The sequence below is a fragment of the Triturus cristatus genome, chromosome 12 (assembly GCF_964204655.1).
Source record: "Triturus cristatus chromosome 12, aTriCri1.1, whole genome shotgun sequence".
Lineage (NCBI taxonomy): Eukaryota > Metazoa > Chordata > Amphibia > Caudata > Salamandridae > Triturus > Triturus cristatus.
Genome location: NC_140595.1, coordinates 471,246,660 through 471,273,272, shown reverse-complemented (window position 1 = coordinate 471,273,272; position 26,613 = coordinate 471,246,660). Strand labels below are relative to the sequence as shown.

The window sequence follows — 26,613 nt, the reverse complement described above, 5'->3', positions numbered from 1 at the left end:
GCAGAGGCATGCAATACACTGACCATTGGTGCACAAAACTAGGGCCCTGAAAGGGATGACCTTAACCCTTCAAATCAGTTCGCAGAACAGGGAGGATGGGTGGAGCGGTAAGGAATCTATCACTACTAATGTTTCTTACAGATATATCGTTACCGAAGGTAAGTAACTTGTTCATCTGAAAGAAACACATAGTGATAGATTCCTTACCTTAGGATAGATACCCCAGCAATGCCAATCCCAGTGGTGGGTCTGCAAACCAAGATCACACCAGGAAGTCACGAAGAACAGAACGGACAAAGAAGCCATCTCTCCGGACTTGGCTGTCTAGGCAATAGTGCTTAGTGAACGTGCGCAGCGAGGTCCACGTAGCTGCCTGCCTGATAGATTGCTTGTAAGGGGACACCACGTCCCAACGCCGTAGTGGCAGCCGTCGCCCTGGTAGAATGGGCGCGCAGCCCCAACGGAACTTCCTTTTTAGCCAGAGAATAACAGGCTTTAAAGAACAAGTTACTTACCTTCGGTAACGATGTATCTGTAAGAAACATTAGTTAGTTAGATTCCTCACCTTAGAATATCCCCAGGCGTCAGACTGGATCCGGAAGAATTTTCCTCAGCAATACCCCTTGCGCGTCGCTAGGCGTCGTCTGCGGCTCCGCGTCCATCGTCGGCGTCGTGCGCCGGAATGACGTCGTCGGAGTACTTAGACGCCGCCCTCGCGCGCTGACGTCATTTCTTGTACATAGCCTTCCGCGCCAGGAACGCAGAGCCATGCAAAGACCGACACTGGTGCCAAAAAGAAAATCTAGGGGCCTGAAAAGGATAACCTTAACCCTAGATGTCAGTTCGCAGAACGGGGAGGATGGGTGGGTCGGTGAGGAATCTAACTAACTAATGTTTCTTACAGATACATCGTTACCGAAGGTAAGTAACTTGTTCATCTGAAAGAAACACGTTAGTTAGATTCCTCACCTTAGAATAGATACCCAAGCAATACCATCCCCGGTGGTGGGTCTGCGAACCAAGATCACACCAGAAAGTCCTGGAGGACAGAACGGCCAAAGAAGCCATCCCTCCGGACTTGGCTGTCAAGGCAATAATGCCTGGCAAACGTGTGTAGCGAAGCCCACGTCGCCGCCTGACAGATGTCCTGCAAAGGGACTCCCCGTCCCAAAGCAGTAGTAGCCGCTGTGGCCCGAGTAGAATGGGCGCGCAGCCCAACAGGAGGGTCCTTTTTTGCCAAAGAGTAACAAATTTTGATGCACAAAACGACCCACCGAGAGATGGTCCGTTTGTGCACAGCTTTCCCCTTCTTAGCACCCACGTATCCAACGAAAAGTTGGTCGTCCACCCGGAACTGCTTTGTGCGGTCCAAATAAAAGGAGAGCGCACGTTTTGGGTCCAGACGGTGGAGCCTCCCTTCCTCTTTGGAAGGATGCGGAGGCGGAAAGAAGGTGGGCAAGGTGACAGACTGCCCAAGATGAAATGGAGTCACTACTTTCGGAAGGAAGGAGGGACGAGGCCGAAGGACAACCTTGTCCGGATGAACAGACAGAAAAGGAGGCTTTGAAGATAAAGCCTGGAGCTCACTCACCCGTCTAGCCGAGGTGATGGCTACCAGAAAAGCAGTCTTAAGAGTCAGAAGACGAAGAGGACAATTGTGAAGAGGCTCGAAGGGAGCGCACATCAGGAATGTCAAGACAAGATTCAAGTCCCACTGAGGCATTACAAAAGGGACAGGGGGGAACGTGTGAGTAATGCCTTTTAGAAAGCGTGTAACCACAGGGGACTTGAAAAGAGAAGGCTGATCAGGAAGCCGCAAGAAGGCAGAGATGGCAGCAAGATAACCTTTCAGGGTGCCCAGGGCAGAGCCCTGTCGGGCCAGAGAAAGAAGAAAGAGGAGAACCTCAGAAAGAGGGGCGGAAAGGGGATCCACAGCCTTTGCTGTGCACCATGCCACAAATTTGTTCCACCGGCAGGCGTATACCGTCTTTGTGGAGGGACGCCTGGCTGCCAGAATGATATCACAGACTTCAGGAGGCAAGTCAAATGGCATCAACTGCCGCCGCTCAATCTCCACGCATGGAGGTGGAGGCTGAACAGGTTCGGGTGGAGGACCGTCCCCTGCTGCTGCGACAGAAGATCCTCCCGAAGGGGCAGACGTATCGGAGGATCGGTCAACATACTGAGTAGCTCGGGATACCAGTACCTTCGTGCCCAATCCGGAGCCACCAAGATGACTTCGGCCCGGTCGTGCCTGATCTTCTTCAGCACTCTGGGCAGAAGTGGTATAGGCGGAAAGGCGTACAACAGACCGCAACTCCACTCGTGACGAAAAGCGTCGCCGAGCGAGTGCCGCCTTGGAAATTCCAACGCGCAGAACTGCTGACATTGCGCGTTCTCTTCGGTGGCGAATAGATCTAACCAAGGCTCTCCCCACTGCTGAAAGAGACCTTGCACCACTTCGGAGTGCAGATGCCATTCGTGATCCATCATGCACCGGCGGCTGAGTTTGTCTGGTCTGGCGTTCAGAGAGCCCGCCAGATGTTGAACCACTAGGGTGACGCCCTGGTGTTCCAGCCACGTCCAGAGGCGCAGAGCCTCCTGACAAAGGGTCCACGACCCCACCCCGCCCTGTTTGTTGCAATACCACATGGCGGTGGTGTTGTCCGTGAACACCTGCACGACACTGCCCCTGACAGAGGGAAGGAAGGCTTTCAGTGCAAGCCGGATCGCTCTCAACTCCAACAGGTTGATGTGGAGGCGAGACTCCGCCGGAGACCAGAGGCCTCTGATCTCCGCCTCTCCCATATGGCCACCCCATCCCAGGAGGGATGCATCCGTCACTACGACATGCTCCGGTTGGGGAAGGGAGAGGCTTCTGCCCATGACCCAATCGCGGTCCGTGAGCCACCACTGCAACTGCTGTGCAGTGCCTGTAGGAGAGTAGGGTCTGCTTTCTATGTTCACCCCCACTTTTTGCTTTTGCTTTACTGGTTTTCGACTTAGATGTGGCTGTGGGCCTGCCAATCAGACCCACAGCCCTGCTGTTCTCTCTCTAAATTAATACTATGTACTTTAGGTGCATAACCCATTTGGATAGGATCACCTTATTGGCCCCTGTACAGTGTACCCTAGGTACCCAGGGCATAGGTGTACCCTAGGCCTACCAGGGGCTGCAGCATGTATTATGCCACCCCTGGCCTGGCCTTCCATTTTGACACAACTGGCTGATCACTCAGCTGGGGCAAGGTCGTGTAATCACCCCTTGCTTAGGTGTAGTATTCCTATACCTAACTTACATATAGACACATGTGTACCTATCAGTCACTCCTATGGCAGGCCTTAACAATCCTGGAGGCAGAGTGCTTGGTAACATGTGAGATGGTGCTCTAGCATGAGCTGAGCCTGTCTACAGCTTTCGGAACCAAGTCCTTATAGCTGTTCTATGATATAGCCTACCATATACTCTTAAAGTGCCTTATAATCTTAAACGGTTATGGTAACTATGGTTTGGCTTTATCGAAACATGTCGTGTAAGGTGTCTAACACTGTGGAATAATACCCCCATGCCATTTCTGGACATGAGGATATTATTCCCCCCTTCTAGAGGGAAAGACATGTTAAAATCATACTTCACTGTTAGCCTCTGACCAAAGCCTCAGCATCACAAAATGGATGCTGCTGCCACGATACAAGTCTGACCTCCTGCAGCTGGGAGTGATCCCAGCCAGGGAGGCCTGGACAATAGGTTTCCTGCTTGGGGAGGTGCTAGCACCTCCCCAGACAGCCTTTAGTGTATTGGGGCAGGGTGGGCTGAAAGGAATGAGACATGCCTGGGGCACACAAGGTGTTCCTTGCATAGTCCAGTTCAAACCGGCGCTGGGGCACTCCAGCCCCAGCTCTGGCGCGAAACTGGACAAAGGGAAGTGGGTGTAACCACCCCCTCCCAGGTCCCACCCATAAGGCGTGACCTAGCAGGTATCCCAGCCCCCCAGATTAGTATAAGAGTGGGAGTTGGGCCTCAAGACTTTAGATTATCCTGAACCTGCAACTTGAACAGAAACTCTGGACCTTCGACATTCGACGAAAGAAGAAGACTGAAGAATCTCCCTTGTGGCCAAGGATTGGCTACCCTGTGCAAACAGGCACCATCAAGAGACTACCCTTTGCTTTGCCCACGTTCTACGAGGAACCGACTGCAGAGCCCGACCAGAGCCTTGACTTCCAGACTTCTCCGACCCTGATCCACATCCACAGCAGAGCTGAGACCCGTGGAGGCGACGAGCGACGTGGGACCGGCTACCTGGGAAAAGTGGCTAGTAACTTCAAGCGCAGCTTCTGAGGCACCCTCGAAGTTGTGCACCGGGGATTGAGAAGCCCCAACCCCAAGCATCATCTGCACCGAAGATCAGCCCCCCACACTCCACGAGTCCTGCGTGGGGCCCTTCTGCATTTTCCTGCTTGCCGCGTCTGTCCGGTTGCTTGCCCGCTGGCTAGTGGCCTTTGTGACGACGCACCCTGAAATCTTCTGCGCTGGTTTGGCTCCTCCAGACTGGCTCCCGCTTCTCTGCAAAGAAGAAGCACCCCAGACCTTCCTGGTCTGCACCAGAAGCAAGTCCTCCGTTCTTCGTGGGTTCCGCTTGCCAAGGCTTGGTGAGTCCTAGTCCAACTTTGACGCCGCCGACAGCAAGAGCCTTCGTGGGACAGCTCGCCTCCTGGTCCTGGTCGTCCTCGACGCTTCCTGGTCCTCCTGGCTGCAGCGACAAGCTGCACCTTCACCTGCAATCGTCACGACATCGCCTGGTTCCTTCCTGGTTCCACGTGGTCACTGGCTAGTGACCTTGACTCTGTCCCTTCTGCTTGCAGGTCTCCTCTCTTCTTGATCCCAGCCTTGGGATCCACCGGACACTCTTCACTGACTGCCTGTCAGCATCTTTCTTCAGGCATCCATAGGAGTCGACGACGAAAACGACGCATCTTCACCCCTATGCACCCGCAGCCTGTGGGCTAGGTAACTTGGGTACTCCGGTGCTCATCAGGATAGTGACTATCCTAGTGTCTAGTTTTCCAGTCTCAACTTCCTAGCTACTCCGGAAGTGTCCTAAATCTATCGTTTTCTAAACTGTACTATTGCTAGTGACTTTTACGCATTACGCGTGAGTGTTTCCACTCTGCACACGAATCCCGTGGGCCTCCCACTTCCTAACGAACGCTAGTGTAGTGTAGCCCCAGCGATTCCCTAGGCCTAGGCCTATTCTATTTCCGTCACAGTGGTCCTTATACCACTTACTTAGTATATGGTTTGCGTGGCCCCTAGGGCCTAACTGTATTACTTACCTGTGTGACTTTATGTATGCTTAAATAAGACTGTGTTGTACTTACCTCTAATCTCATAAAGAGTGCTGAGGGTTTGACTAGAATAAATACACTTAATTTTATATATATATCTGTTGTGGTGTCCTTTCATTTGGTATTCAAGGGATTATATATGGTATCACAGCTGGCTTCACATGCCATTCAGAGTTTAGCCTAAGACTGCTCTTGTCCATGCTACCACTAGGATAGCTGGTCTATAAGGTTGACTTTACAACCAATCACCATAAGGGTATTTGGACTGATATAAGGTGTACACTAGAACTAGTGACATCATACATCAGGCCAACTTCTCACAGTGCCCTCCGAGATCAAGACATGGTCGGACAGGTTGCCGTGATGCTGGGCCCACTGAAACTTCAGGTCCCACTGCAGAGCCCGCATGCGCCGCCTGGCGTGATGCACTAGTAGGATGCAGGAGGCCATCAGCCCCAGAAGCCGCAACACTAGCCTGACCGAAACCCAGGATAGAGGCCGAAAGATGGGAATCAGGGCCTGTATATCCCGGACCCGCTGTTCCGGTGGATAGACCCGGAACTGCGCCGAATCGAGAACCGCTCCGATGAAGAGGAGCTTCTGTGAGTGACTCAGGTGTGACTTCGGCACGTTGATGGAAAACCCCAGCAAATGCAGGAGATCCGCCGTAGTCTGGAGGTGGGAGACGACTGCCTGGGGCGAGCCCGCCTTCAACAACCAGTCGTCAAGATAGGGGAAGACTGGAACCCCTGATCTGCGAAGATGAGCTGCGACCACCGCCATCACTTTCGTGAACACCCGAGGGGCACTGGTGAGGCCGAAGGGGAGCACGGTAAACTGAAAGTGCTCTTGGCCCACCGTGAACCGCAGGTAACGCCGGTGGGCCGGCAGGACGGGGATGTGGAAATATGCGTCCTGCAAGTCCAACGCTACCATCCAGTCTCCGGGGTCTAGGGCAGCTAGAACCTGAGCCAAAGTCAACATCTTGAACCTTTCCTTCCGGAGGAAGGCATTGACGTTCCGAAGGTCCAAGATAGGGCGTAGGCCCCCTTTGCCCTTCTTGGCAACCAGAAAGTAGTGGGAATAACAACCACGACCTACTTCTGGACTCGGAACGCGCTCGACGGCCCCCTTGGCCAAGAGGGCGGAAACTTCTTCGTGGAGAAGATTCAAATGATCCCCCGAGATACGGTGGTGCTGCGGTGGCATGGCTGGAGGGGTCGTCTCGAAGGGGAGGGAGTAGCCCCTTCGGACGATTTGCAGCACCCACCTGTCCGATGTGATGGACCGCCAGTGGAGCAGGTGATGGCGAATTCTGCCGCCCACTGGCGTGGAATGGGCCTGAAAGCTCGGACTAGGAAGGCTTTGAGGCGGATGCTGCCGGGGTGGATGTGGGCTGACCTAGTCGTCCTCCAGATCCGCCTCGGCGGAAACCACGTCCGCGACCGCGCGCAGGTTGGTTCTGCGGCTGGTGGCTAGGCGCACGTGAGGAGGCACCCCTTCCTTGGCCACGAAAGGGGCGAAAAGCGGAAGATTGCGACCGCGGGGCCGAGAGGCCCAAGGACTTGGCCGTAGCCCGGGAGTCCTTAAAGCGGTTCAGCGCACTGTCCGCCTTCTCGCCAAACAGGCGAGTGCCATCAAACGGCATGTCCATGAGAGTGCTCTGGACATCGCCGGAAAATGACGTGGACCGCAGCCAGGCGTGACGTCGAAGCGCCACTGTGGTGGAAATGGCTCTACCCAGCGAGTCCGTGGTGTCAAGCCCACAATGTATAGCATGGCGCGCGGCATCCCTCCCATCGGCCAGAGCCTGGGTAAGTCGTGTCCGGACCTCCTCCGGACACAGGGGCAGCGCGTCCTCCACCGCATCCCACAGAGAGTGGGCATAACGGTGCAAGAGACAAGCGGTGTTCAAAGACCGCAGGCCCAAACTAAGGGAAGAGAACAGCTTCTTGCCAAACTGCTCTAGTCTCTTGGAATCCCGGTCCGGCGGAGCGGTCGGGAAAGAGGATTGGGAGGTGGAGGCCTGGATAACCAGGCTCTCAGGGGTAGGGTGTTGGGACAGAAAACTGGGGTCGCCCGGAGCAGGGCGGTGGCGCCTGGCGACGTTCCAGTCCACAGGAGGGACTGTGGAGGGCTTGGACCAGGTGCCCTGCAGAACGTCAATGAGGGCCTCATTGAATTGCAGCAGAGGCTCAGTGGAGCTTGCTGCAGACTGAAGCACCTCAGTAAGGACGTTAGTCCTCACAGCCACGGCAGGCAGCTCGAGCCCAAGGCCTGCGGCCGCCTTACGCAGCACCACAGAGAAAGCAGCACCCTCCTCCAAAGCCACAGTCGGAGGAGAGATGAATCCAGTGTCTGGAGAGGTATCCAGACCACTGGCCTCCCCCAGTTCATCTGCCCAGTCCTGTGACAGTTGAGCCTGAACGGCCATAGGATCCTCGGATCCCTCCCATTCGCCCCCATCATCCGATTCCTGGTATGCAGGAGGAAGGATCGGAGCCAGGCGATAGACAAAATGTGTCTCCAGCGGCGCCAAACGCGGCGTCCATCGACGCCGTAACGGCGCCGGGCCCGGAGCGGGGCTGAACTGGGGCTCGACGCCGAGCGGAGTCGGCGTCGGAGGTGGTACCGGTGTCGACGCCGGCGGAGGATGGGTGACGAGGTCGACCGGCGTCGGCGGGGACTCGGGAACGGGTCCCTCGGGCGCTTGCGGCGTCGAGGCCGGAGCCGTCGACGGTGCTGGAGCCGCCGGCAGGCAAGGTTGCCCAGTCGGGTCCGCGGGGCCCGAAGGCGCGCCAGCGGGCGTCGACGGCGGAGCCAGGTTCCTCATGGCCGAGGGGAAGGCACTGACTTCCGCCGGCGTTGCGTCAGTCCCAGGGACCGGCGGGTATGGGGACTTGCGCGGCGCCTGCGGCTCCGCTGATGCCGCGGGGGTGGAACCACCCTGACCCTCGGCCGAGTCGCGCGACCGGCGAGGGGAGTCCTAAGAGCGATGTCGCTTCTTGGACTTCTTGGAATGCTTCGACTTACCCGAAGACTTGGATCCCGACGACCGATGGTGGCGTCGGCTGCGTCTCTGCGACCGATCCTTGGACCTCCTCCTGGACTGGGATCGAGAGGCGCGCGGAGCCGAGTGGCGAATCTCGAGAAGCTTACGGGACCGCTCCCGTCTAGCCTTCGAGGTCAGGGCCTTGCAGTCCGAACACGACTCCGCGTCGTGATCGAGGCCCAAGCAGTAAAGACACCGGCGGTGATGGTCCGTAACCGACATCAATCGGCTACAGTCCGTACAGGCTTTAAACCCAGGCATCCTACCGGCACCGGTGTCGAGACACGATCAAAAAGGATCAAAAAAGTTAGTCAAAAATTGACTAAAGGGGTAGCTCTCCCGGATCTGCACTTACTGGCGCGGAAAAAATAAGAACTGACGTCAGCAAGCGAGGGCGGCGTCTAAGTACTCCGACGACGTCATTCCGGCGCACGACGCCGACGACGGACGCGGAGCCGCAGACGACGCCTAGCGACGCGCAAGGGGTATTGCTGACGAAAAATCTTCCGGATCCAGTCTGACGCCTGGGGATATTCTAAGGTGAGGAATCTAACTAACGTGTTTCTTTCAGATACACAAGACGACCCATCGGAAGATAGTCTGCTTATGTACGGCCCGACCTTTCTTAGCGCCAAGGTAGCCAACAAAGAGCTGGTCATCCACCCGAAGTGTTGTGTGCGTTTCAAGTAAAACGAGAGCGCACGTTTTGGGTCCAGACGGTGGTGCCACTCTTCCTCTCTAGAAGGATGCAGAGGCGGAAAGAAGGTAGGCAAAGTTGTGAGAAGTTGGCCTGATGTATGATGTCACTAGTTCTAGTGTACACCCTATATCAGTCCAAACAACCCTTATGGTGATTGGTTGTAAAGTCAACCTTATAGACCAGCTATCCTAGTGGTAGCATGGACAAGAGCAGTCTTAGGCTAAACTCTGAATGGCATGTGAAGCCAGCTGTGATACCATATATAATCCCTTGAATACCAAATGAAAGGACACCACAACAGATATATATATAAAATAAAGTGTATTTATTCTAGTCAAACCCTCAGCACTCTTTATGAGATTCGAGGTAAGTACAACACAGTCTTATTCAAGCATACATTAAGTCACACAGGTAAGTAATACAGTTAGGCCCTAGGGGCCACGCAAACCATATACTAAAGAAGTGGTATAAGGACCACTGTCACGGAAATAGAATAGGCCTAGGCCATCGCTGGGGCTACACTACACTACCAACAGTTAGGAAGTGGGAGGCCCACGTGATTCAGGTGCAGAGTGGAAACACTCACGCGTAACGCGTATTGTCGATTGAAATATTACAGTTTTGAAATAAGCAGGTTAAGGACACTTCTGAAGCAGCTAGAGAGTCGAGACTCGGAAACTAGACCCTAGGATAGTCACTACCCTTGTGAGCGCCGAAGTACCCAAGTTACCTAGCCCACGGGCTGCGGGTGCACAGGTGTGAACTTGCGTCGGGTTTCGTCGTGGACTTCTATGGATGCCTGAAGGAAAGTTGCTGACAGGCAGTCATTGCAGAGTGTCCGGTGGATCCCAAGGCCGGGATCAAGAAGGAAGGGTACCTGCAAGCAGAAGGGACAGAGTCAAGGTCACTAGCCAGTGACCACGTGGGACCAGGAAGGAACCAGGCCATGTCGTGAAGATTGCAGGTGAAGGTGAAGCTTGTCGCTGCAGCCACGGGTACCAGGAGACGTCGAGGATGACCAGGACCAGGAGGCGAGCTGTCCCACGAAGGCTCTTGCTGTCGGCGGCGTCGAAGTCGAACTAGGACTCACCAAGCCTTGGCAAGCGGAACCCACGGAGGACTTGCTTCTGGTGCAGACCAGGAAGGTCTGGGGTGCTTCTCTTTTGCAAAGAAGCGGGAGCCAGTCTGGAGGAGCCAAACCAGCAGTGAAGATTTCAAGGTGTGTCGTCACAAAGGCCGCTAGCCAACGGGCAAGCAACCGGACAGACGCGGCAAGCAGGAAAATGCAGAAGGGCCCCACGCAGGACTCGTGGAGTGTGGGGGACTGATCTTCGGTGCAGATGGTGCTTGGGGTTGGGGCTTCTCAATCCCCGGTGCACAACTTCGAGGGTACCTCAGAAGCTGCGCTGGAAGATACTCGCCACTTTTCCCAGGTAGCCGGTCCCACGTCTCTCGTCGCCTCCACGGATCTCAGCTTGGCTGTGGATGTGGATCAGGGTCAGAGAAGTCTGGAAGTCAAGGCTCTGGTCGGGCTCTGCAGTCGGTCCCTCGTAGAACTTCAGCAAAGCAAGGGGTAGTCTCTTGATGGTGCCTGTTTGCACAGGGTAGCCACTCCTTGGCCACAATGGAGATTCTTCAGTCTTCTTCTTTCGTCGAATGTCGAAGGTCCAGAGTTTCTGTTCAAGTTGCAGGTTCAGGATAATCTAATCTCCTGGGGCCCAGCTACCACTCTTATACTAATCTGGGGGGCTGGGTTACCTGCTAGGTCACACCTTATGGGTGGGACCTGGGAGGGGGTGGTTACACCCCCTTCCCTTTGTCCAGTTTCGCACCAGGACTGGGGCTGGAGTGGCCCAGCACCGGTTTGAACTGGACTATGCATGGGACACCTTGTGTGCCCCAGGCATGTCTCATTCCTTTCAGCCCTCCCTGCCCCAATACACTAAAGTCAGGAATGTTTTTAACCATCACCTGGCAAGGGCTCCTAGCCAGGCAATCCTCATTCTTTTGATGGGGGGGTTCTTGTGGACAGGGGCCCTCTTGGGGTCCACTGGCCTCCCTGACCTCTGCAGCCCTGGGCTGACTGAGGCAGGGTAGAGAGAGGCAGGCTACCTGCACCAGACTGGGTCCCACCTTGGAAGGGGCCACTGACATCAGAGGCTCGGCCAGGCCAGGCCTGGCTACCTCTGGGGCAGTTCCTTCACAAGGGGTGAGGTCAGATCCCTGAGGAGGCTGACCTTTTCCTAATGTCTGGGGAGAGGGAGACTTTTCTTCCTCTCCACTACTCTCTGTTTGTGTGGAGTGATCCATAGTTTCAGGCTTCACTACACCTATGTCAGTCTGAGTATGGACTGAGACCATTACAGTCCTGCCAGCCTTTTCAGGGAGGCACTCAGTTTGTGTTTGAGCTGTGACTGTCACAGCTCTGCCAGTGTCTACAGGGAAGTCTGTCTTTGCCTGGGCTGTGGCTACCACTGCCCTTCCAACCTTTTCAGGGAGGAAATCTACTTGGACAGGGGTTGTGGCTGGCACAACCCAACTACCCTTTTGTGAAAGGCCTACCATTTTAGAATGGGTGTCTTGTTCAACCCCAGCCCAAGCTGAGAGTTCTAAGTCATTCCCCAGTAAGCAGTCTACAGGCAAGGTTGGGGACACTGCCACCCTTTTAGGGCCAGTGACACCTCCCCAGCTGAGACATACCTCTGCCATGGGATGACTGTTCTGTTTGCCATCAATGTTAGTTACCTGGTATGAGAAACCAGGCAAAAGCTGCTCAGAGGGAACTAGCCTATGGGCCACCATAGTGATGCTAGCTCCAGTGTCTCTGTAGGCCTCAGCTTTTCTACCATTGATGTAGGGCTCCTGTCTGTACCTACCCAAAGTGTTGGGACAGGCAGTGAAGTTGGCAAACCCCATGCCACCATCACAGACAAGAGTAGCTGCTGCAGGGGAATTGGCTAAGCCAGGGTCCCCCTGTGTTCCCCAAGAAAACCCAACCAAATTTTTGGGGGCACTCCCACCACCTGGGGGATTACTGCTGACAGTAATAGGTGATGTGACAGGAGTAATTGGAGGAACAGTTTTGTTTTTAGCCTTTGGGCAACTGCTGTCAGTTTTCCAATGCCCAGGAATTTTACATTCATGGCAGTAAGGCTTTTTAACTGTGGTAGAGGAGGGAGCTTGGGACCCACCACCCTGTGTGGAGTTTTGGGGCCCTGAGGAAGATTTCTCTTTTGTTTTATCCCCACCCTTCTCTTGAGGCTTGGTGGTATCTTTCTTTTGGTCACCACCCTGATTTTAGGCCTAATCCTGGTCCTGACCCATTTATCTGCCCTCTTTCCCAATTCTTGGGGAGAGGTCAAATCTGAGTCTACCAGGTGTTGATGGAGAAGCTGGTTCTGACAATTATTAAGGATCTGCTCCCTCATAATCAAGTTGTACAATCCTGTATAGTCCTGCACCTTGCTGCCAGTTAACCAACCTTCCAAAGCCTTAGTGGCACAATCCACAAAATCAGACCAGTCCTGTGTCTGTGTCTTCTGGGTGTCTCTGAACAACAACCTATATTGCTCAGTGGTTAAGCCAAACCCATCTATCAGAGCACTCTTCAGGACTTTGTAATTGTTAGCATCCTCATCCCTGACTGTGAGGAGCTTGTCTCTACCGTTGTCAGGAAAGGAGAGCCACAAGATAGCTGCCCACTGACTCTGGGGTACTTTGCAGGCCCTCTCCAAAGCAGTCATCCACTTGTGGATGTCATCCCCATTCTGATATGGGGGGACTATCTTGCTTAGGTTTCTATGGTCATAAGACCTATCCCTATCTCTAGGAATGTTGCTGCCACCAGTGGGTTCTGACCCACACAATTTTTGCTCTCTGGCCAGAGCAAGCTTCTCTTTGGCAAGGGCAAGCTCTTCCCTTTCAATCCTCAGTTTGGCTTCCTTCATTCTGGCCTCATGCTCTCTTCTTTGGGGGGGAAGTCATCCCCCTGTGGGATGAAGCATTGGAGCTTCTTGAGTGATAGGAGTGGAGAGAGTCCCCTGAGGGAGATCTGCCCCTCCTATCTCTCTTTTTAAGATTACTTGGGGGCCTGTAAGGGAAGCTCCCATGCAAGCTCCCATGCAAGCTTAAGTTAGCCTGACTAAGTCTTCTGACTGGGGTCTTGCTACCTCCCTCTTTCTCTGAGGTCTCTTCTAACTCATCTGTATCAGTTAAGTCAGGGGTCTCTTCTGTGGAGGGGAGGCCCTTATCTACAGCTATGGCACCATACTTGGCAGCTCTTTCAGCATCATAGGCATCCAGAAGCTCCACTAGCTGTCTAAGGGTAGGGTTGGAACCCTGTTTTAATCTCCTGGAGGTACACAGTTGTCTCATCTCCTGGAAAGTAAATGCATCATATCTAGAGGGAATCTGTCCATGATTCTCCTCTCCTGAGGGAGTATCAGTGTGATCTCCATTCAGGGACATGATTCTTCTAGTGAGGGTGTGGTGTGTGCACCTACCTACACTAGTTGTTTCTACTAAACCTCTCTAGTAGTTGTAGTCAGGGTGTGTTACTCCCTTGAACCTACAACAACTAAGTCCAGTAGGACTTAAGTATTATAATCTATGTTATATGTAACTAAACAATATCTGTGTGATCTTTCAATTTAGTATCTCAAGATTACAATGGTATTACAACAGCAAGCTCAGATCCCAACCGCTGCTCACCAATGTGAGAAGTTGGCCTGATGTATGATGTCACTAGTTCTAGTGTACACCCAATATCAGTCCAAACAACCCTTATGGTGATTGGTTGTAAAGTAAACCTTATAGACCAGCTATCCTAGTGGTAGCATGGACAAGAGCAGTCTTAGGCTAAACTCTGAATGGCATGTGAAGCCAGCTGTGATACCATATGTAATCCCTTGAATACCAAATGAAAGGACACCACAACAGATATATATATATAAAATAAAGTGTATTTATTCTAGTCAAACCCTCAGCACTCTTTATGAGATTAGAGGCAAGTACAACACTGTCTTATTTAAGCATACATTAAGTCACACAGGTAAGTAATACAGTTAGGCCCTAGGGGCCACGCAAACCATATACTAAAGAAGTGGTATAAGGACCACTGTCACGGAAAGAGGATAGGCCTAGGCCATCGCTGGGGCTACACTACACCAGCAACAGTTAGGAAGTGGGAGGCCCACGGGATTCAGGTGCAGAGTGGAAACACTCACGCGTAATGCGTAAAAGTCGATAGAATTACTAGCAGTTAGAAATTAACAGTTTAAGGACACTTCTGAAGCAGCTAGAGAGTCGAGACTCGGAAACTAGACCCTAGGATAGTCACTACCCTTGTGAGCACCGAAATACCCAAGTTACCTAGCCCACGGACTGCGGGTGCATAGGTGTGAACTTGCGTCGGGTTTCGTCGTGGACTTCTATGGATGCCTGAAGGAAAGTTGCTGACAGGCAGTCAGTGAAGAGTGTCCGGTGGATCCCAAGGCTGGGATCAAGAAGAGAGGATACCTGCAAGCAGAAGGGACAGAGTCAAGGTCACTAGCCAGTGACCACGTGGAACCAGGAAGGAACCAGGCGATGTCGTGAAGATTGCAGGTGAAGGTGAAGCTTGTTGCTGCAGCCACGGGGACCAGGAAACGTCGAGGACGACCAGGAGGCGAGCTGTCCCACGAAGGCTCTTGCTGTCAGCGGCGTCGAAGTCGAACTAGGACTCACCAAGCCTTGGCAAGCGGAACCCACGAAGAACGGAGGACTTGCTTCTGGTGCAGACCAGGAAGGTCTGGGGTGCTTCTCCTTTGCAAGGAAGCGGGAGCCAGTCTGGAGGAGCCAAACCAGCAGTGAAGATTTCAGGATGCGTCGTCACAGAGGCCACTAGCCAATGGGCAAGCAACCGGACAGACGCGGCAAGCAGGAAAATGCAGAAGGGCCCCACGCAGGACTCGTGGAGTGTGGGGGGCTGATCTTCGGTGCAGATGGTGCTTGGGGTTGGGGCTTCTCAATCCCCGGTGCACAACTTCGAGGGTGCCTCAGAAGCTGCGCTGGAAGATACTAGCCACTTTTCCCAGGTAGCCGGTCCCACGTCTCTCGTCGCCTCCATGGATCTCAGCTCGGCTGTGGATGTGGATCAGGGTCGGAGAAGTCTGGAAGTCAAGCCTCTGGTCGGGCTCTGCAGTCGGTCCCTCGTAGAACTTCAGCAAAGCAAAGGGTAGTCTCTTGATGGTGCCTGTTTGCACAGGGTAGCCACTCCTTGGCCACAAGGGAGATTCTTCAGTCTTCTTCTTTCGTCGAATGTCGAAGGTCCAGAGTTTCTGTTCAAGTTGCAGGTTCAGGATAATCTAATCTCCTGGGGCCCAGCTACCACTCTTATCCAAATCTGGGGGGCTGGGTTACCTGCTAGGTCACGCCTTATGGGTGGGACCTGGGAGGGGGGTGGTTACACCCCCTTCCCTTTGTCTAGTTTCGCGCCAGGACTGGGGCTGGAGTGCCCCAGCACCGGTTTGAACTGGACTATGCACGGGACACCTTGTGTGCCCCAGGCATGTCTCATTCTTTTCATCCCTCCCTGCCCCAATACACTAAGGCCTGTCTGGGGTGGTGCTCGCACCTCCCAAGGCAGGAAACCTATTGTCCAAGCCTCCCTTGCCGGGATCACTCCCAGCAGCAGGAGGTCAGACTCGTGTCTGTGGCAGCAGCATCCATTTTGTGATGCTGGGGCTCTGGTTAACTTTAACCGGGTAAGTAGGTTACAACATGTCTTCTCCCTCTAGAAGGGAGGGATAATATCCTCATCCCCAGAAATGGGATGGGGGTATTATTCCAAAGTGTTAGACACCTTACACAACATGTTTTGATAAAGCCAAACCATAGTTACCATAACCGTTTAAGATTATAAGGCACTTTAAGAGTATATGGTAAGCTATATCATAGAACAGCTATAAGGACATGGTTCCGAAAGCTGCAGACAGGCTCAGCTCATGCTAGAGCACCATCTCACATGTTACCAAGCACTCTGCCTCCAGGATTGTTAAGGCCTGCCATAGGAGTGGCTGATAGGTACACAGGTGTCTATATGTAAGTTAGGTATAGGAATACTACACCTAAGCAAGGGGTGATTACACGACCTTGCCCCAGCTCAGTGATCAGCCAGTTGTGTCATAATGGAAGGCCAGGCCAGGGGTGGCATAATACATGCTGCAGCCCCTGGTAGGCCTAGGGTACACCTATGCCCTGGGTACCTAAGGTACACTGTACAGGGGCCAATAAGGTGACCCTATCCAAATGGGTTATGCACCTAAAGTACATAGTATCACTTTAGAGAGATAACAGCAGGGCTGTGGGTCTGATTAGCAGGCCCACAGCCACATCTAAGTCGAAAACCAGTAAAGCAAAAGCAAAAAGTGGGGGTGAACATAGAAAGCAGACCCTACTCTCCTACACCAAGCACTCTGCCTCCAGGATTGTTCAGGCCCGCCATAGGAGTGGCTGATAGGTACACGTGTCTATATACAAGGTAGGTATAGGAATACTACACCTAAGCAAGGGGTGATTACACGACCTTGCCCCAGCTGAGTGATCAGCCAGTTGTGTCATAATGGAAGGCCAGGCCAGGCCAGGGGTGGCCTAATACATGCTGCAGCCCCTGGTAGGCCTAGGGTACACCTATGCCCTGGGTACCTAAGGTACACTGTACAGGGGCCAATAAGGTGATCCTATCCAAATGGGTTATGCACCTAAAGTGCATAGTATTAAGTTAGAGAGAGAACAGCAGGGCTGTGGGTCTGATTAGCAGGCCCACAGCCACATCTAAGTCGAAAACCAGTAAAGCAAAAGCAAAAAGTGGGGGTGAACATAGAAAGCAGACCCTACTCTCCTACAGGCGGTATCAAGCCCACAACGAATAGTTAACTTTGCTGCGTCTCTCCCAGCTGCAATAGCTTGGGAGAGTACTGTCCGTGCCTCCTCCGAACAGTTGGGCAGAATCTGCGCAACCGTATCCCACAGAGAGTTTCTTGGACTCCCTATCCGGGGGTGCGGAAGGGAACGTGTTCTGTGAAGCAAAGGCTTGGACAACCAAGCTCTCGGGAGTGGGGTGTTGGGAGAGAAAGTGGAGGTCGCCCGGAGCCGGGGGATGGCGGCGGGCCACGTTCCTGTCCACAGGAGCCCCTGTGTTGGGCCTGGACCAAGTGCCCAACGGGACGTCATTAAAAGGAAGCAAGGGCTGCGAAGAGTTTGCCGCCGGTTGAAGCACTTCTGTCAAGAGGTTAGTCCTGACGGCCAACGTAGGGAGTTCGAGGTGGAGGACCTCGGCTACCCTACGTACTACCACTGTGTAAATGGCTCCCTCCTCCGTAGCCACGATAGGCAGAGACAGCATGCCAAGGTCGGGTGAGGTGTCAAGACCACTGGCCTCCCCCAAATCCTCTGCCCCGTCCGGATCATAATCACACTGTTGTGTGAGAGGGTCCTCAGAACCCTCCCAGTCCTCCCCTTCCTCTGAAGTCTGCGAAACAGGCTGAAAATAGGGAGGACGGACATAGGGGAAAAAGGGCCCCATCGGCGTCCGGATAGGCGCCGCACGGCGTTGATCCGGCACCATGTCTGGGTCAGGGATGAAACTGGGGACGACATGTCGTCCAGAGCAGCGGGCGACGTCAGAGGTGGTGCCGGTGGGGTCGACGGCGGAGGAGGTGTTACAAGGTGAACCGGCATCGACCGGAGTCCGATCCCAGATTGTCCCGTGGCGCCGGGGACAGAACCGCCGGCGATAGTAGGACAGGACCCCCGGTCAGCCATAGGTGCACCGGCGGGGCAAGATGGCCCAAAGAGTCGGGCCATGGCAGCAAGAAACTCTTGCACCTGAGCAGGCATCGCCGACGGACCCAGAAAGGGTGGGTAGGCCGGCGGCAATGTTGCAGGCTCCTCCGGAGCCGCCAGGGTGGCACCACCTGCACCCTCAGCCATGTTGCGTGATGGGAAGTCGAGGAGCGACAGCGCTTCTTCGACTTCTTTTTAGAATACTTCGGCTTACCTGACCCCGAGTGCGAAGACTTCGATCCAGAGGAACGATGGTGATGGCTCCGCGACCAGTCCCTCGACCTCCCACGGGACTGGGACCTTGAGTGGCGCAGAGCCGACTATCGGACTTCCAGCAACTTTCGGGACCGCTCCCGCAAAGTTTTCGGCGCCATGGTCTGGCAGTCGGGGCACGACTTGGAGTCGTGGTAGCACCCCAGGCAGTAGAGACACATGCGGTGTGCGTCCGTCACAGACATCATGCGGTGATTGTCCCCATAGTTCTTGAAGCCGGGCATCCCTACGACACCAGGAGTTGATCGACTCGAAGAAACTGAGACAAAAGGCCTCGAAAACACTTAGTCAAAAAATGACTGGAGGTACTTGCTCTTCCCGGATCTGCGCTTGCTGGCGCGGAAAAACTAAGAACTGACGTCAGCACGCGTGGGCGCGTCTAAGTAGCTCCAGCGACGTCATCCAGACGCCTACAACGCACACGGAGACGCACGACAAGGCCTACCGACGTGCAGGGGTAGATATCGGTTCGCAGAACGGGGAGGATGGGTGGGTCGGTGAGGAATCTAACTAACTAATGTTTCTTACAGATATATCGTTACCGAAGGTAAGTAACTTGTTCATCTGAAAGAAACACGTTAGTTAGATTCCTCACCTTAGAATAGATACCCCAGCAATACCAACGCCGGTGGTGGGTCTGCGAACCAAGATCCCACCAGAAAGTCCTGGAAAACAGAACGGCCAAAGAAACCGTCCCTCCGGACTTGGCTGTCCAGGCAATAATGTTTGGCAAACGTGTGCAGCGAGGCCCACGTTGCTGCCTGACAAATGTCCTGCAAGGGGACCACCCCGGCCCAGGGCAGTGGTCGCCGCTGTGGCCTGAGTGGAATGGGCCCTCAGCCCTACAGGAGGTTCCTTTTTAGCTAAAGAATAACCGGCCTTGATACACAAAACGACCCACCGAGAGATGGTTCGCTTGTGCACCGCCCGCCCCTTCTTAGCACCCACGTAGCTAACATAGAGTTGGTCATCCACCCGGAACTGTTTGGTGCGGTCCAGATAGAAGGACAGAGCCCGTTTTGGGTCCAGATGGTGTAGCCTCTCTTCCTCTTTCGAGGCATGTGGAGGCGGAAAGAAGGTGGGCAGTGTAACAGACTGTCCGATGTGAAAGGCAGTTACCACCTTAGGAAGAAAGGAAGGACGAGTCCTGAGAACAACTTTGTCCGGATGGACAGAAAGGAAAGGAGGCTTAGAAGAGAGAGCCTGGAGCTCGCTCACCCTACTAGCAGAGGTGATGGCAATCAAGAAAGCAGTCTTAAGAGTCAGAAGACGAAGGGGACAATTATGAAGTGGCTCAGAGGGAGCGCACATCAGATAGGTCAATACTAGATTCAAATCCCACTGAGGCATTACGAAAGGGACAGGAGGAAACATGTGAGTAATGCCCTTAAAGAAGCGAGAAACAACAGGGGATTTGAAAAGAGAAGGCTGATCAGGAAGCCGTAAGAAAGCAGAAATAGCTGAAAGATATCCCTTGAGGGTGCCCAGAGCAGAGCCCTGCTGGGCCAGGGAAAGAAGAAAGAGGAGGACCTCAGAAAGAGGGGCGAAAAGGGGATCCACAGCCTATGCTGTGCACCATGCCACAAATTTGTTCCACCTGCAGGCGTATACAGATTTTGTGGAGGGACGCCTTGCTGCCAGAATAACATTACAGACTTCAGGAGGCAAGTCAAATGGCATCAACTGTCGCCGCTCAATCTCCACGCATGGAGATGGAGGCTGGACAGGTTCGGGTGGAGGACCGTCCCCTGCTGCTGCGACAGAAGGTCCTCCTGAAGGGGCAGTCGTATTGGGGGATCGATCGACAGACTGAGTAGCTCGGAATACCAGAACCTTCTTGCCCAATCCTGAGCCACCAAGATGACTTGGGCCCAGTCGTGCCTGATCTTTTTCAGCACTCTGGGCAGAAGCGGTATAGGCGGAAAGTCGTACAACAGACCGCAACTCCACTCGTGACGAAAGGCGTCCCCGAGCGAGTGCCGCCTTGGACACTCCAACGCGCAGAACTGCTGACATTGCGCGTTCTCTCCAGTGGCGAATAGATCTAACCAAGGATCTCCCCACTGCCGAAGAGGCCTTGCGCCACGCCCGAGTTTAGACGCCATTCGTGATCCATCATGCACCGGCGGCTGAGTTCGTCTGCTCTGGCGTTCAGAGAGCCCGCCAGATGTTGAACCACCAGGGCGATGCCCTGATGTTCCAGCCATGTCCAGAGGCGCAGAGGCTCCTGACAAAGGGTCCACGACCCCACCCCGCCCTGCTTGTTGCAATACCACATGGCGGTGGTGTTGTCCGTGAACACCTGCACTACACTTCCCCGGACAGAGGAAAGGAATGCCTTAAGTGCAAGTCGGATCGCTCTCACCTCCAAAAGGTTGATATGGAGCCGAGACTCCACCGGAGACCAGAGTCCTCTGATCTCCGCCTCTCCCATGTGGCCTCCCCATCCCAGGAGGGACGCATCCGTCACCACTACATGATCCGGTTGGGGAAGGGTCTGCCACTGGTCGGACAGGTTGCCCCGATGCTGGGCCCACTGAAACTTCAGGTCCCACTGCAGAGCCCGCATTCGCCATCTGGTGTGATGCACCAACAGGATGCAGGAGGCCATCAAACCCAGAAGCCACAGCAGCAACCTGACTGAAACCCGGGACAGAAACCGAAAGATGGCAATCAGAGCCTGAATATCCCAGACCCGCTGTTCCGGAGGATAGGCCCGGAACTGCGCTGAATCCAGAACCGCTCCGATGAAGAGGAGCTTCTGGGAGGGACTCAGATGCGACTTCGGCACATTGATGGAGAACCCCAGCAAATGCAAGAGGTCGGCCATAGTCTGGAGGTGGGAGACGACTGCCTGGGGCAAGCCTGTCTTCAACAACCAGTCGTCGAGATAGGGGAAGACTGGAACCCCCAATCTGCGCAGATGAGCTGCGACCACCGCCATCACTTTCGTGAACACCAGAGGGGCACCGGTGAGGCCAAAGGGGAGCACAGTAAACTGAAAATGCTCTTGGCCCACCGTGAACCGCAGGTAACGCCGGTGGGCCGGCAGGACAGGGATGTGGAAATAAGCGTCCTGCAAGTCCAACGCAACGTCTCCAGGGTCTAGGGCAGCCAGAACCTGAGCTAAGGTGAGCATCTTGAACCTCTCCTTCCGGAGGAAGGCGTTGACGCTCCTGAGGTCCAAGATAGGGCGTAGGCCCCCTTTGCCCTTCTTGGGAACCAGAAAGTAGTGGGAATAACAACCACGACCTACTTCTGGACCAGGAACGCGCTCGATGGCCCCCTTGGCCAAGAGGGCCGCAACTTTCTCCTGTAGAAGTTTCAAGTGATCCCCTGACATGCGGTGGTACTGCGGTGGCATGGCTGGAGGGGTCGCCTCGAAGGGGAGAGAGTAGCCCCTTCGGACGATTTGCAGCACCCACCTGTCTGACATGATGGAACGCCAGTGGAGCAGGTGATGGCGAATGCTGCCTTCCACTGGCGTGGAATGGGCCTGAAAGCACGGACTAGGAGGGCTTTGAGGCGGATGCTGCTGGGGTAGATGTGGACGGACTGGCACGTTGTCCCCCGGTACCGCCTTGGCAGAATCCACGTCCGCGTGGAGGTTGGTTCTGCGGCCTGTGGCTAGGCGGACGTGAGGGGGCGCCCCTTCCTTGGCCACGAAAGGGGCGAAAAGCGGAAGTTTGCGGGCGCGGGGCAGAGAGGCCCAAGGACTTGGCCGTAGCCCTGGAGTCCTTAAAGCGCTCCAGCGCACTCTCCGCTTTGTCGCCAAAAAGGCGGCTGCCATCGAAGGGCATGTCCATGAGGGTGCTCTGGACATCCCCAGAAAAACTTGTGGACCGCAGCCAGGCGTGGCGACGAAGCGCCACCGTGGTCGACATTGCCCTATCCAGCGAGTCCGTAGTGTCCAGTCCACATCGGATTGCATGCCGTGATGTATCCCGCCCCTCGGCAAGAGCCTGGGCGAGCCGTGTCCACGCCTCCTCTGGACACTGGGGCAGCACGTCCTCCACCGTATCCCACAGGGAGTGGGAGTAACGGTCCAAAAGACAAGCGGTGTTAATAGACCGCAATCCCAAACTAAGGGAGGAGAACAGCTTCTTACCAAACTGTTCTAGTCTCTTGTATTCCAGATCCGGAGGAGCGGACGGGAAGGAGGTAGAGGCCTGGATAACCAGACTCTCGGGCGTGGGGTGCATGGACAGAAAACTGGGGTCGCCCGGTGCAGGGCGGTGGCGCCGGGCCACATTCCGGACCACAGGAGGTACTGTGGAGGGCTTGGACCAGGTGCCCTTCAGAACGTCAACCAGTGCTTCCTTAAACTGCAGCATAAGCTCCGAGGAGCTTGCTGATGGTTGGAGCACTTCAGTGAGGAGGTTAGTCCTCACGGCCACAGCAGGTAGCTCCATGTGAGAAGTTGGCCTGATATATGATGTCACTAGTTCTAGTGTACACCTTATATCAGTCCAAATACCCTTATGGTGATTGGTTGTAAAGTCAACCTTATAGACCAGCTATCCTAGTGGTAGCATGGACAAGAGCAGTCTTAGGCTAAACTCTGAATGGCATGTGAAGCCAGCTGTGATACCATATATAATACCTTGAATACCAAATGAAAGGACACCACAACAGATATATATATAAAATAAAGTGTATTTATTCTAGTCAAACCCTCAGCACTCTTTATGAGATTAGAGGCAAGTACAACACTGTCTTATTTAAGCATACATTAAGTCACACAGGTAAGTAATACAGTTAGGCCCTAGGGGCCACGCAAACCATATACTAAGTAAGTGGTATAAGAACCACTGTCACGAACACAGGTTAGGCCTAGGCCTAGGGAATCGCTGGGGCTACACTATCCTACCAGTTGCTAGGCAGTGGGAGGCCCACGGGATTCGGGTGCAGAGTGGAAACACTCATGCGTAATGCGTAATGTCGATAGAAATAGTGATGTTTAGAAATTAAGAGTTTTAGCACACTTCGGAAGGAACTAGAAGTTAGAGACTTGGAAACTAGACACTAGGATAGTCAATACCCTTGTGAGCACCGGAGTACTCAAGTTACCTAGCCCACGGGCTGCGGGTGCATTGGTGTGAACTTGCGTCGGGTTTCGTCGTCGACTCCTATGGATGCCTGAAGAAAAGATGCTGACAGGCAGTCAGTGAAGAGTGTACGGTGGATTCCAAGGATGGAATCAAGAAGGAGGATACCTGCAAGCAGAGGGGACAGAGTCTAGGTCACCAGCCAGGAGCCGGGAAGGAACCAGACGATGTCGTGAAGATGCAGGTGAAGAGGTGAAGCTTGTCGCAGCAGCCACGGGTACCAGGAGGCGTCGAGGATGACCAGAACCAGGAGGTGAGCTGTCCCACGAGGGCTCTTGCTGTTGGCGTCGTCGATGTAGAGTTTGGACCCAACAAGCCTTGGCTAGCGCAACCCACGCAGAATGAAGGATTCGCTTCTGTTGTAGGCCAGGAAGGCCTGAGGTGATTCTCTTTCACAGGGAAGCAAGGGCCAGTCTGGAGGAGCCAAACCAGCGGTGAAAAGTCATGGGTTCTTCGTCGCAGAGGTTACTAGCCAACGGGCAAGCAACCGGACAGACGCGTCGTGCAGGGAGATTCTTCAGTCTTCTTCCGTAGTCGAATGTCGAAGGTCCAGAGTTTCTGTTCAAGTTTCAGTTTTCAGGATAATCCAAAGTCCTAGGGACTCAGCTCCCACTCTTATACTAATCTGGGGGGCTGGGTTACCTGCTAGGTCCCTCCTATGGGTGGGACCAGGGAGGGGGGTGGTTACACCCCCTTCCCTTTGTCCAGTTTCGCGCCAGGACTGGGGCTGGAGTGCCCCAGCACCGGTTTGAACCGGACTATGCATGGGACACCTTGTGTGCCCCAGGCAGTGTCTCGTTTCATTCATCCCTCCCTGCCCCAATACACTAAGTCCTGTCTAGGGTGGTGCTAGCACCTCCCAAGGCAGAAAACCTATTGTCCAAGCCTCCCTCTCTGGAAGGACTCCCAGCAGCAGGAGGTCGGACTTGTGTCTGTGGCAGCAGCATCCATTTTGTGATGCTGGGGCTCTGGTTAACTTTAACCAGGTAGTAGGTCTTCAACATGTCTTCTCCCTCTAGAAGGGAGGAATACTATCCTCATCGCCAGAAATGGTGTGGGGGTAGTATTCCAAAGTGTTAGACACCTTACACTACATGTTTCGATAAAGCCAAACCATAGTTACCATAACCGCGAGGATTATAAGGCACTTTAAGAGTATATGGTAGGCGATATCATAGAACAGCTATAAGGACATGGTTCCGAAAGCTGCAGACAGGCTCAGCTCATGCTAGAGCACCATCTCACATGTTACCAAGCACTCTGCCTTCAGGATTGTTAAGGCCTGCCATAGGAGTGACTGATAGGTTACTCATGTCTCTATATATAAGGGATACTACACCTAAGCAAGGGGTGGTTAAACGACCTTGCCCCAGCTGAGTGATCAGCCAGTTGTGTCATAATGGAAGGCCAGCCAGGGGTGGCATAATACATGCTGCAGCCCCTGGTAGGCCTAGGGTACACCTATGCCCTGGGTACCTAAGGTACACTGTACAGGGCCCTAGAAGGTGATCCTTACCATTTGGGTTATGTACCTAAAGTACATAGTATGAATTTAGAGAGAGAACAGCTGGGCTGTGGGTCTGATTAGCAGGCCCACAGCCACATCTAAGTCGAAAACCAGTGAAGCAAAAGCAATAAGTGGGGGTGAACATAGAAAGCAGACCCTACTCTCCTACACTCCAGCCCTAGGGCTTCAGCCGCCTTGCGCAGCACCACAGAAAACGCAGCACCTTCCTCCGAAGCCACGGTCGGAGGAGAGATGAAGCCAGTGTCAGGGGAGGTGTCAAGTCAACTGGCATCCCCCAGCTCGTCTGCCCAGTCCTGAGATAACTGGCCCTGCCGGGCCAGAGGGTCCTCAGACCCCTCCCAGTCGTCACCGTCATCCGATTCCTGGTAGACAGGTGGAATGATCGGAGCTGGGCGGAAGATGAAATTGCCACCAATCGGCGTCGGGTGCGGCGCCGGACGGTGCCGCTCCGACGCCAGGCCCGGACCGGGACTAAACTGGGGAACGGCGTCGTCCGAAGGCGGCGCCGGGGGTGGCACCGGAGTCGGCGCCGGTGGAGGGGTCGTGAGGTCGACCGGTGAAGAACCGGGAATTTAATCCCAGCGGCGCAGGGGACACGCCCTCAGTCTTCGGGTTCACCTGTCTTAGAGAACAGAGACACGGGATTCTTCTGTTGACATCAGAGATCATATTTATTAGCTGCAGCCAGTAACAGAGATCCTAGAAGTACAACACGGTGTATGTTCTCAGGAGACTGCTCAACCAAAAGGAGTGGAGCATCGTCTTTTATGTCAAAAACCACGTTCCTGGCTAGCATCAATTACTTACAGGTTTGACCAATCAGAGGATGACATTTACAGAGGCATCAGATAACGACAAACCCACTTTCAGTTAACCAGCCCATCATCAATGACAGGGTAAAAATCCAGCATTCTTGCTCGAACAGGCTGGACAAACCCGTCATAAAAGACCTTAACCAAAATCAATAATTAGCCCATAAGGCCATAAAAGGGAAAGAGCAGAAACCGATGAGAGGCAAGATAGAGGGGTGTGTGCGTGTACCATAGGGTCAATAATGTCCTGTTCTCTGATCACTATCTGACCAGATGCTTAACAAGGGCCTGGCTTAACAAGTTTTGGCCTCAGGCAACGGGGTCAGTTGACTCAGGTCAAATAGAAATCAACACGCACTCAAGCTAAGGGGTATGCGTCCCTGGAGGGTTGCTTGGCCAGTCATTTCTTAATCATTTGCCTAGGTGAGGGCAACCACAAAATGGCGGATGTGCACAAAATGAAACCCAAGGGTACCGACTAGATCGTCCAATACACAGTCAAAATCTTGGTGTAGAATGATGATAATGCTCATGCATACCGCACTTGTCATTCACGGTTCGCTGATACCAAGATCATCAGGATATGACGACCTTAATTGAACGGGTTCAGAATTCACGGAACCACAGACCCTTCTTTTGCCCTTACATAGGCAATAACCTAAACTCACGTCAATCTGAATCCAGGTCTATGTTCATCAGATCATTGAGATGTTGCTGTAACATCATCCTGGTACTTAGTAACTCTCTCTGGACAGGTCTCCTCGAACACGAGGTAGCAAAAAGGCCACATATTACGGGAGCACACTGTACACAAAGACAGAACAGGAAGAGGGTAGCTAATACCATCCCAATGACCATCAGGATCTTCCATCCCCAAGTGGATAACAATCCCCAGAACCATTCCATAAACGACCAATCTCCTTCGTCCACATGTATGGACTCGGAGATCTTATGTAACTTGGAAAACT

The 26,613-nt window shown here is 53.8% G+C and overlaps 1 protein-coding gene across 8 annotated transcripts in view; it reads right to left on the bottom strand.

The window, feature by feature from the left end:
• Window positions 1-26,613, bottom strand: part of TDRD12 (tudor domain containing 12) — a 3,486,095-nt gene that overhangs the window by 392,952 nt on the left and 3,066,530 nt on the right. The gene's annotated exons all lie outside the window — the stretch shown is intronic.